At 43.5% G+C, this 12,434-nt stretch overlaps 1 pseudogene across 1 annotated transcript; it reads left to right on the forward strand.

The window, feature by feature from the left end:
- Positions 1-2,046: 2,046 nt before the first annotated feature.
- Positions 2,047-4,212, forward strand: LOC148877182 (mitogen-activated protein kinase kinase kinase 20 pseudogene; annotated as a pseudogene). Its single transcript, XR_016112307.1, has one exon. The product of XR_016112307.1 is annotated as a mitogen-activated protein kinase kinase kinase 20 pseudogene (transcript).
- The last annotated feature ends 8,222 nt before the right edge of the window (positions 4,213-12,434 follow it).

The following is a 12,434-nucleotide window of genomic DNA, read 5'->3' on the forward strand; positions in this document are numbered from 1 at the left end:
TACATTTTCCTAAATAGCCTCGAATATGGCAGATCTAGAGGAGTAGTGATTCGGTTAATTTATTTACTTTGGAACAAAATCTTGGTGTGATGAAGGGGAGAATGAGACGATTTTTTTGTTGAAATTTGGCAGGGTGGTGTTTTCGAGCATTATGGGTTGACTGTTAAGGTCAAATTGGCCCAATTGTGCCAACATCGAATAGATTCGAAAAGGACTTGATCCGAAAAATGCGAAGCTTTAAAATGGAATCTTAGTGTAATGGAGGGGAAAACAAGTGTATTTTGGGATGGATTTTTGTGGGTAGAGTTTTTAGGGTGTCTAGGATCTTATGGAAACATTTGATTGATTTTGGAGGTCCAAAATCATGAAAGTTTGGATTAACGGGAGCACCCAAAATGGAAAATTTGTTTAATGATAGGGTAAATGGGAGAATTTTAGGTTAAAAATTTATGGGTAGATGTTTTTGGTGTGTCTAGGATTCAATTTTATGGTCTAATTGATGCTGAGGTGTTAGGATCTAAGAGATTTAGGTTGTGGATGCTTTAGGCTAACAAGAAGGTTCAAAAGGGAATCTTGGGTTAAAATTTCAGGGGTAGATATTTTAGGAGGTCCTTAGGTCTGATGATGGTGTTTGGGGATTTTTTTGGTACTTCAGAAGGATTGGAACAGTCTAATATGGTGTTCACGATAAATTAGGGGTTTCGATAACGAATTGAACAAAAATTAGGTGTGACAAAGGGGTTTCTAGAGAGAGGTATTGGTTTTTTGGATCATTTGGTGGGGTTTGATTGGTTTATAAATAGTATGATCATAGACATTTAAGAAATGAGTATCTTGGCCATTAAGATAGCCCAAATTAAATTGTTAGTGTGATGAAGTGTTACAGAAATTTTGTGGTAGGATGTTTATAAGTAGCTAGGACTGTTTAAAATCTCATTAACTCTAATTTATAATTTAGTAAAAAAATCTTGTACACGGATTCCTACTAGTATATAAGTAAATATAAGATATTCAAATTGTACGATATAAAAAATCTATTAACAAGATTAGGGTTGTGAGCACCAGACCCCAACCATGTTTGACGGATATTGCGGAATGAATTTTGTTTATAAGGTAGATGGAAAACGTGAAGTTACTTGCACCAACAAACATGTGTTTATATATGTTGTAGTACTCTCTCTGTCTACGATTGGAAAGGAATCATCTCCTTGGCCAATGACGTGGACGTTGCATAATTACCTTCCTCGTGGATCATCAAGTCAATTGCCAATGCAAATGCCAAAACACCGTAATTTTGGTGGTTGCCCTTTCTTCCTTACTTTGGCTTCAAGTAACAACATGAACCTGAACCACCCTTCTTCCGGCTTCCTAATTCCATTTTCATGCGCAATTTTTTTACGAGTGTTGAGATGCATGTGGGGAAAAAAATATATCTACAATTTGATCCTTTTCTGATTCGCTCGTTGTCTTCTCTTCGTTCCAACCAACACTACTGCTAGTGATATATATACTCCTTTTTCGGGTTTGGGTTTGGGTTTGGGTTTGGGCTTCGATGTCCGTATGCCCTGGATCCACATAGTTTAGCTCGAAATTACCCTTTATCTAAAGGGAAGATTATAGATTAATACTTTGACTCTACTCTCATTTTAGTCTTCAAACTTTAAAAATGTATTAATTTAATACCTACCAATTTAATATCTACCTTTGTCAATATATATATTCTGGAACCCCCTTCGACCACCTAACACATTTATGATTTACCGTAGTTTCATTGACAAAAGAATTATATTGTAACGTGTCGATGGATTGATTATCTGGCCTAGTTGTTCACTTTGGTTGTCGGATCGATCGAATATTAAATGTGTTTCCACTTTAGTCCCGCTTGTTCCGCAAAATATACATCACCGACACCTGTCATCCGTCGGCAGTCGGCACAAGTAGTCGGTTTGATGAGTTCATTAGATAAATAAAACAGTAATAGCAACAGTAATAACGAAGGAATTGGGGGAACACCACAAAAGATATAGATATCATCGTTTACAATAAATAAAAATGGTCAGAATGGATGCTTCAGTCGATATTAATACTTAAGTCACCTAATTATCGGATCTGTCCCATGGTCAAAACTCACAAGTCAGGAGAGACTCCAGGAGGCATGTTTCATGTTGTAATTTCTTGGTTACAGATTTATAGTACTGTACACTTACGCTAAGCTCGTAAGCTTGGCATTTTTGTAGATTTAGGGTCAAACCCAATGGCAATCCGGACTTTATATATAACCTTCCAAAATTTTCGTTTGCATCAATCACGTGTTGAAATTGTGTGGTAATTCAAACTTCAAAGAGGAGGCTCGCTCGACTACGAGGCTGAGACCTGAGAGAGCCTGAGGCTGCGGTCCTGCTCACCCGAGGGGAATTATCCTTTATTCCCACGTGCGTCAAATCTCAAAACAGCACCAGAATTAATCCAGAAAAAGAAGGAAACGAATGATGAATCAATCCCCCTATTTATTGGACATATATATAAATCACACGAAGACGTCAGAGAAATCGTTGCGAGGTTGGTACTTGATACCACTAGAGACCAGGAGCAAGTGCGAAAGCCGAGAGATTACAACACCGAACTCGCTCGCTCTCGAGGCAGGCAAACCTCAGACGCCACCGCCAACAACGATAGGGCCGAATCCATCAAGATAGATATCTAGATCTATGAAGTGGACGAGAGGGAAGCCCGTCGGCAGGGGAAGCTTTGCCACCGTTAATTTGGCGATACCCACAAGTGACAACAGTCTGCAGCTGGTTCAGGTCCCTCAATTGATGGTAGTGAAATCCGCTGTGCTTTCCGAGTCTTCTTCGCTTCAGGTCGAGAAAGAGATCCTGACCCATCTCCGAGGCTGTCCACAAATTCTTCCTTGTTTTGGCCACGATCTCACCGTTGAGAATGGGAAGCAAATTTACAATATTTTCCTCGAGTACGCTTCTGGAGGTACTTTAGCTGACCTGCTCAAGAAATCTGGCGGTTCGCTATTGGAATCTGATGTTCGACGTTATACGAGATCAATTCTCCGAGGTCTTCGTTTCATCCATGCGAATGGGTATGTCCATTGTGATATTAAGCTCCAAAACATCCTCCTCTGTTCTTCTCCAGATGGAAGCAGCGAGATTAAGGTCGCCGATTTTGGGCTGGCGAAGAAGGCAGCACCAGGACAAGAGAGCAGGAGAACGGAAGGTGGGGCGTTTGGATTAAGAGGTACTCCGCTTTACATGTCGCCGGAATCCATCGCCCGCAATGAACACGAGGCGCCGGCCGACATATGGGCTCTGGGTTGTGCCGTGTCGGAGATGGTAATGGGTAAGCCGGCGTGGAAGTGTGGGGCTGACACCGACGTTAGCGCCCTACTGTTTCGCATTGGTTTCGGCGAAGAACTGCCTGAGATTCCAGGGGGATTGTCGGCAGAAGGGAAGGATTTCTTAAGTAAATGTCTTGTGAGAGATCCGGAACAGAGATGGACAGCGAAGATGCTACTGAATCATCCATTTGTAGCTGATGAGGCTGTTGTATTGTGCGAGCCCGACGTTCCATCCCCCTCTCCGAGGAGCCCCTTCGATTTTCCCGAATGGAGCAGCTCCCCACGATCGTCAATTTCCAATTCGGAGAGCTGCTCCTCTTCCGGGGCGTCAACGTCATCATCATCATCGGTCTTATTTTCTACTCGTTCAGAGGAACAGTTGGACCGACGCGATTCGATTACTTCTTCCCTAGTCAATCGAATTCGGCATCTGGTGACAGGGCAAGGGGCGAACTGGTCGTCCTCAGGTAGTTGGATCACTGTAAGGGAAGCAGAGAGCTCCTCTGTTTCCTGGTGAGAATGGAATGGCGGAAGCCGAACAGGGGAGGAGGGATCAATCAAGCAGAGTGTTGTTTGATCGAACGGTGCTGATCTATTCCCCGACAGTAAAATTTGTTTAGATTGCATTAGTTTGTGAATATGTGGACCGACGATTTTGATTGATAGATCCGGATCCTGTACATAAATATAGAGATTCGATTTTTTAAAACATGAGGAGAGGAAATACGTGGATGGAAGGAGCACCCGATAGAATACCTTTTGAACCGTTGTTGTTATTCACGTGAAATACGTGGTCTTGAGCCTTGTAAGGCAGATGGCCCGAGCAATCTGATTCTGAAATATCATCTAACCCAATTCGATTATCTTTTCGTTTTTAATTTTAATTTATTTTTTTTTCTGATGTTTTTGGGTGCACGAAAGGGGAAAGAAATTTCAGTAAGCAAGCGACAAAACCAAAAGTATATAAATTCTATAGAGAGAAATAACATAAAATACTATTAAAAGAAGCGGAAGTATCCTCGAAGACAAGCAACGCGCGCGCGCTGTGTTCCGAACAAGATGGAATCGCCCTCGACTCTCCAGATAGAATAAGTCCACAGGAAGAAGCTTGCGAGATGGCGAGATGTCTGGTTGGCGACAAAATCAGCTGCTGCATGATTTAATTCCTCAATGGAGAAATCACCTTGAAACCTTCAGCTTTGTCTCTTTGAAGTTAAGTTGAATTTTGGATTAATCAAGAAGCAAATAGGAGAATTATTATATAGAGATGATCATGATCAGGTGATAAGCAAACATTAAAGTCTGTCATTTGATCCATGCATCATGTGTGATGTTAGCCCACATATAGGCTAGAGCAAAATTAGTTGATTGATGGGACTAAGCACTAACTGCAAGATAGGTAGTTGTTAGATAATATGTTTTTTCCTTTGCTAAAAGATATACAACACCAATAGCTAAGAGACATTCTAGAAGAAAATTCCCTGACTGCGTTTGTGAAATCATCTATGATTTAACACCTCACCAGTCTTGGATTGGATCGGGGTGCTATCGGGTTTCGAATTCGGATTCGCATTCACTCCGATTCAGTTTCATTATTTTTCAAATAAAAATAAAAAAGTTTTAAGCAACTTCAACTCTTATCAAACACTAATTAAAAGAAGGGGAAAATCCAACAACACCACAAAAAAAAAAAAAAAAAAGGAATGCCAAGAATGCAGCTAGCGGATTCCGATTCCACTCGTGATATTTACTGCAGCACACAAAACAGACATGCCAGGTCCATAAGAACAGCACGGGAATGCAATGGTTATCAGAGCAGCGCTGATGAGAATTTTTCTATGCTTGAAATTCCCAACATCCAAAGAAGAAATAAAAAGTAGGGGATTTTATAAGTCAATTCACTCTTAAAAATCTAGGGATGGACTGAATCTTGACTGTGGATTGATGCCAAAAGCGAAACTGATGAAATTTTGCTATGTGGTGGAATGGTTAAGCTAAGATAGACATGCAAGAATCACTTGCACATGCTTTGGTATTGGGTCGAGAAGGGCATAGAGAATAAGGTTATATTTGGTTCAATTCTCCTTTTTGCTTATTAGCGCTTAGAATGGGATTTTAGAATGGGCAAGAATGAAAAAAATTGATATTATGAATCAAATGTTTTTTTTTGCCAAAACATGAATTATTTTCAAGCTTCTTATCTACAGCAGCACCAGAACTCCATTTCCTTCTTCCTATTTGCGAGAAGAATTATGTTAAATCTAATTAGTCAAATTCAAATTGGAGTTGAATAAATATGTAATTGGATTCAATCACCAGCATGCGAGCCTTATCCCAACCATATATGGGGTGGGTTACATATGTCATGACCAGGGTTAATTTTTGTTTTTCCACATTGAAAAATAGATTTATTGAACTCATGGAATCTGTTATAATCAAAATAGGGTTAACAGGTGATTCTATGTTGTAAGTCAACTTAGCAATTAGAGACAAGAAGTGCCTTCACTGAGACAGGTTAACACACTAAAATCTCATTATAACTGGTTTACACTACTTATTAGTTATTTCACCAGTAGGCCATTGACAAACTCTTGCTAAGTGTTTAAGATCAATAATTGTTGAGATGTGCCATCATCTTGCTGGGTTTTTAGTTTGACATGCCCAAGAAGATTGAGTATAATAGTCTAAACTAAACCATGATGGCAGCCCAATTTATCATGTTCTATCTTAGAAAACATGGTTTGCTAATTTAGGCATGAAATTCCAAGTTATATATCGTGTATCTCATACATCAATAAAACTCCACTCACAAATATATATATATATATATATATATATATATATATATATGTATGTATGTATGTATGTATATAAGGAGGGTGTATATCCCTAATGTTGTCTAGTTCGAGATGTTTCGAATCGAAGATTCAATCAGATAATTCTGCCTATTGGATGAGGTTGAGGTGGAAGGATGAAGCTATGCATTGAGATCTGCAACCAGGAGAAAAGGTCAGAGGCTCGAGGAGTTGTTCCCTAGGTAGGTACTCTGACACTCAAATTAGTTGGGTAGAGAAAGATATGGCTAGGCTCATCAAGTTGAAAAAATGTTGGCCCACGCTCAAGAGATAGTGCAAAGAGTATTCTCCAAAAGTCCCTTACCTCAAGTGGGGAATACCTATTTATATTTGGGTGTCCGTGTCCCAAATGGATAGGGCTCCCAGGGTTGTCAGGATGAGGTCGCCCGTCGAGGTCTTCCGGAGGTTTCCTCGGTGGAGTCTGCTTCCTTGTCCATGCAGGACACTCCTTCTTATTTGTGCTCTTCTGCTACGCATGGCGTTGACATGGCCTGAGAACGGGGGCAACTACGAAGATTGCTATGTGGCTTCCTTGGCCAGCTCAACCATCACCCGAACACTACTAGGCGGGCTGATTGGTTCAATGCTCGTGCCATTTTCGTTACAGTCCGATGGATGCATCATTTTGTCTTCTCGAGGTCACGCATGTGCGAAGCGCGACATCAAGCTGACGTCGTTGATCTGGTTTGATATGGATCGTTGGTTGCTTTTATAAAAAGAGGGTATGTGCGCCATTTCACTTTGCCATTTGGGAAGAGTATGTGCCTTGGAGTTTGATTGACGTCCCTTGCTTGATATCTTAGGTGTCCCAAACTTTTTTTCTTCGATAAGATGTCTTCCACCACATCTTCCTTGCCTACTTTTTTCACTAGGTACACTTTGGGGGATGAGAGTGCGGGTAGTCCTTAACCCGAGACGGCTGAGGTTAGGGTACTAGAGATTGATGTCAATGTGTCCGAGGTCGGTGACAAGGGCAACGTTGAGGTCCAAGAGATTGGTGTCGATGAGGTTGCTGAAGCTAATGTGGAGTCGAAAAAGCTAACCCTCAAAGGGGAGATTTGGTGAGCGGTTTGCCTCGATTCCCTATAGTCTTCCTTTGATCAACCTGGCTCAGACCCGAGTGGTGTATCGTATTCCCAACGAATACAAATTGAGGTGTCCTAGGATCGAGGAGAGGGCCACTTGGGCCTGCCCCAAGAAGATTTGTGTATACATATAGTTTGATAACTGGCCTTAGGTTCCCTTTAGATCTCAGGGTAGTGGCCGGGCTGCTCTACTACTGCACTCTCAAGGATATTGAGATTTCCCTAACAATTTTTAAATACTTTATCCTCTTAAAGAAGCACAAGTAGGGGTACTACTACCTGTCAGCTAGGCCAAACACCAAGGTGCTCGTTGGGGCTCCCTCTTCCATTAAGCACCGGAAAAAGGGTTTTTTCTTTGTGAAATGAGGAGGTTGGTTGTTCTCCCTTGCCCTGTTTGTTTCAAAGACCAAGAATAAGGGTTCTTCCTAGGCCAAGTTGTCGAAGGAGGAGATAGTTGTTATGAGGAGGATAGTACGGGTGCATATCGGGGAGTACACGTCATCTCGATTGCTGACATTGGTTGGGTTAAGGTTCCCTTCGACCAATCAATCCTAGTCTGGTCCGTAGGCTACGCGGTTCACTTGTTTTCACTTGGTTTTGACTTTGTGGTGAATTGTGCAGATTTGGACATGGTTGGTGCTAAGGAGAGAACTCGACGTATGAAGGCCACGGTTACAAGGAAGGCACATGTGTCTAGGACCTTGGGCACATAGATCGAGGCTACAGAGCTCCAATGCCGCTTGGCAGAATGCATTCCTTGGTAGGGGAAAAGTCGAGGCCAACAAAGGAAGTGATGGTGGTTGACTCTGAGGCCACGACCTAGCTCGGGTGATCCCCGTCATAGAGAGAGGATGCTCTGGAACACGTTTCGGTAGAGGGCTCGATCATTATATAAGTGTCTCAGTGGTCGGTTTGGCCAAAGGATACCCTTGAGACGGAGGGGGTGAATGAACAGCTTACCTGGGGTGTGATGCTCCCCGACATCAGGAAGGAGGCCAATAGCCACATCAGTAGCTTCCTGGAGAGCATGACTCTTCATCAAATCATGGCAGGTAAGTTTTGCTTTACTTGTTCTTCCTTGTTTCTCTTCTTTTGTACTAACTATTCAGTGTCTTGTAGTCGATTTGTTCGGTCATCGGCCTTGTCAATTGCCTCTGCGAGTTGCGATGATTTTATGAGTAGTGAGAGATAGAGAATGCCCACCTGAAGGCGGAGTTGGCCAAGTTGAAGAGCGATGTTGAGGAGAGGGAAGACACTGTCCATAAACTGAAGGGCCACATCCATGATCTCAAGGAAGCACAGGATGTGCTGAGGAGGAGGCCGAGGCGAAGATAGATCGGGCGAAGGAGGAGGGTGTCTCTGAGTATAGAGCTTCGAAGGCTCATCAAAATGAGCTGGACTACTATGCTACCGACTCTTGACAGGAGGGATTCACACTCAATCAGCGAAAGGCGATGCATCAATTCCTGAAGGTGATTGCTGTCATTCAGGGGTTCGGTCCATTCGATATCGAAGAGCCTAATGGTGAAGATGCTATTGTTGTCGACGCCTAGGAGTGAGCCGAGGATCTTGCAGTAGATATTTGATGCTCTATCTTTTTTTGTTGTACACAACTCGGTATGTCGAGCTTACAATCATTGAATCAACTATTTTTTTATTAATGGAAGTTTGGTTTTTCTATCGAGCACTTTCTATGTTGTTTTTCCCTTCTTTTTCTAAGTTGTTGCACTTTAGAATTAGGTTGGTTGGTAGAGACCATAGGTCGTGCTTTTGTAGTTGGATCTTAGGCTAGTCAAAGTTTCAGACTTGACGTTGTGGTTGGGGTCCTTGACCCTATGGCCTTGGTCTCATGTTGGCCGAGATCTTTTATTTGACGCTAGATAGCCGGGGTTTTCGACTTTGTGGACTCAGCCTCATATTGACCGGGGTCTTCAGCTTAGTGGCCTCAGTCTTTGATCATCGGTGGCCGAGGTCTTGGCTCTGATTCTCACTGGCTGAGGTCTTTGGCTATGTGGCCTCGGTCTTATGCTAGCCGAGGTGCTTCCAAGCTCTCAACGTTGCTGGGGAGCTCTGTGGCACCTAGTATTGGAAGCTTCTTACTCTTTCACTGGGCTAGCTGTGGTCCTCGATTAGCTCTACTTTGACTACAAGTTGGGAGGGTGTGCGGAGTTCGATAGACGTCCTCTTGCCATTGTGGTGGAGACGTCATTCTTGCAGTGCCCGTCGAGGGCTTGTTCTAGCCTTGATCATCTATGGTCGGTTGGGTTTTTCATGAGGTTGTTGCTGCATCGTGATAGTCAGTCAACGCGAAGTTCAGCTAGACTATGTGGAGGCATTTGATCATTTGTGCTTGAAGAAATTTCTTTACTTATTAAATTTGTACGACCCGATCGTCGTTATTGCTTAGCGTTAGTTGCTATTAATACATTTTAGTCATAACACTCAAACTCTTAAGAGTAGATCTTCTGAGCCTAGTTTCCCCTTTTAATGGCCATTCCGCCCGAGGTGATGGCAATGACCATGGCCTTGGGAGCTCTTTCTCAGAGCTCATTGGTATGGTGCAGTTCTTCCCTAGGTTTATGCTCTTTGATATCGATGAACCCACGGAGGTATCCATGTCGGATGAGCTCTTCCAGGTGGTAGCGAAGGTTGTGACAACTTTTGGTGTCGTGACCAAGGCTCTAGTGGAAGTCGCAAAACTCATCTCGATTTCTTTTGTTTTCCTATGTTTTCATCTTCTCGGGCCACTTGAATGAAGCTGTGATCGCGGATTTGCATCAATATGTTGGCCTGTAAATCATTGAGTTATGTGGAGTTGTGAAATGTCAGCAACAAGGTCCTCACTCTACGGTCAGGTCAGCAATCTAGTTTCTTGGTGTATTGGTGTGGTCTTCGGTTGTTGTTGTCTCTACACTTCCAGTTGTGCTGGTCTTTATCCTCCTTACGTAGTGCTGGGCCTCTTTGGCGTTTATATACTTCTGTGCGTGCTTCATGAGCACGGTTAGGTTAGGTAGAGAGTTCTTTTGCAAAGAGAAGCTAAACATTGAAGAGAACAGCCTGCTCATGATGGTGGTCACGACCATCGATTGGTCTAGATTTTGGAATTGAAGGGCCTCAAAGTTGAACCTTACCAAGTATTCCCTTAAGGTCTCTCATTTCCTTTGTTGTACTTACACAAGGCTGGCCGACGTCTTCTAGTGCCTTATTCTGGTGGTGAATTGCGCCCCCATGGAGGGTGGTGATGAAGGCATTGCACATGAGACCTTTAGACGAGCCATGCAACATCATTATTGTCATGAACCCTTCAATGTGATCATTGAGGTTTGAGGCTCCATCATATTTCCTAAACTGTGGAGGCCGCCAACCGGCTGGGGAAGGGCTGGGCCATCGGAGGAGCTGCACTTCTATCTGCTTTATGGAGTTCTAGTTCGGCCAGCCACTTTCTTAGTTCTCTAATCTCAGTATCTCTATCTTTTGGGACCACGTTCATGGGGCTTCCTTGCTTTTGGGGTCGTAGGTCAGTCTCGAACCGAGTTAGATTCTACTATCGAGGTCGGCAACTACTACAAACGTTGGCCGAGCCGTTCTTTTTCCAACACTCGAGCGGAGTGATGGGATCTAGTGCGGGAGTTATGCACGCAAGGCCGTCCTAGGGAGTCAGGTCTTATGGGTGGTTGCGGTCGATTGTGGTCAAATTGGGCCCATTTTGACTTGTGTGGCACTTTTGGGGTTCTCGGTGCAAGTATTGGCTATAGTAGGTGCTTAAGTGGCAGGGCGAGTACCTTGGGGGTGTGAGTTGGTTGACCCAGCATCTCCATCATGGCCAGGATACGGTCGACCTTCTGCTACACGGGGAGGAATTGTGTGGAGTCGACCACTGTCTAATGTTGGGGCTCCTGAGGTGGAGAGCTACGAATTGAGCGGGATCCCTGCGATGGGGAACGAGATCTAAAGTGATCGGATATGTTCTTAGGCATGGTTGCTTTTAGTGCACAAAAAGGGGTTTGGGAGATGATTTTTTGTATGTTTCCCATTGACGGTGCCAATCTGATGCTGTTTGATCTGAGGTGTTTTGAACCAAATGCACAATTAGATAATCCCACCAACTAGACGAGGCAAGGGTGGAAAGACAAAGCCGTGCACCGAGATCTGCAACCAGGAGAAAAGGTCAAAAGCCTGAAGAGTTGTTCCCCGGGTAGGTACTCCGACGCCCAAGTTAGTTGGGTAGAGAAAGATATGGCCGGGCCAAGCAGGTTGAAATAATGTCGGTCCGGGCTGAAGAGATAGTGTAGAGAGGTATTCAAAGAGTATTCTCCAAAAGTCCCTTACTTCGAGTGGGGAATACCTATTTATAGTTGGGTGTCCGTGTCCTAGATGGATAGGTATCCCGAGGTTGTTAGGATGAGGTCATTTGCCGAGGACTTCGGGAGGTTTCCTCTTCCCAAGTGGAAACAGCTTCCTTGTCTATGCAAGACACTCCTTAGTCGTGCTCTTCCTTTACGTGTGGCGTCAACATGTTTTGAGAAGGGGGGCAGCTGCGGAGATTGCTATGTAGCTTCCTTGGCCAGCTCAACCATCACCCGAACAATCACCTCAAGAAAACAAAGTAGCGACGTATTAAAAGCCAAAATAGCTTTTAACAAAGTATTGTTAGGTAATCAAGAGACAAGTTACATACCCTTAAATCTCTTAAGCACTACATAATAGAGTTCAACCTACCCAAAAGAAATCATCCCATCCTCTCATGCATTTCTTTCAGCTCAAATACACTAAAAAAGCACTAGGGTATTGATTGTGCACGATCTGGATGCTCCAAGCTGGAGAGTATTGTCGATGTCACTTGCTTAATGGGACGTTCAATCTGCAAGATGAACAGATTAGAGAACCCGGGGTGGCTAACCCGATGAGGTCGCTCCAATGCTTAAGTCAGTACTTGGGTGTGCGAGTTGGAAATTGTGTGCTAGAGAGCTAGAGAGCAAATAATCGTGCATACTTGAGTTTCGGGTGGTTGATGCCCATATATAGGTGGGTTGTCGTCGGTCTCGCAAAACGATCCTAGGATCTTCGCCTGGGGCTGTGGAAGGCGGGGATTCCTCTAATTGACAAGAGTTACCGTTTCCCCATGATTCAGACGGGATAAGATTA

This window comes from Nelumbo lutea, chromosome 1 (genome assembly GCF_056320005.1).
Source record: "Nelumbo lutea isolate HS-2025 chromosome 1, American lotus-T2T, whole genome shotgun sequence".
NCBI lineage: Eukaryota > Viridiplantae > Streptophyta > Magnoliopsida > Proteales > Nelumbonaceae > Nelumbo > Nelumbo lutea.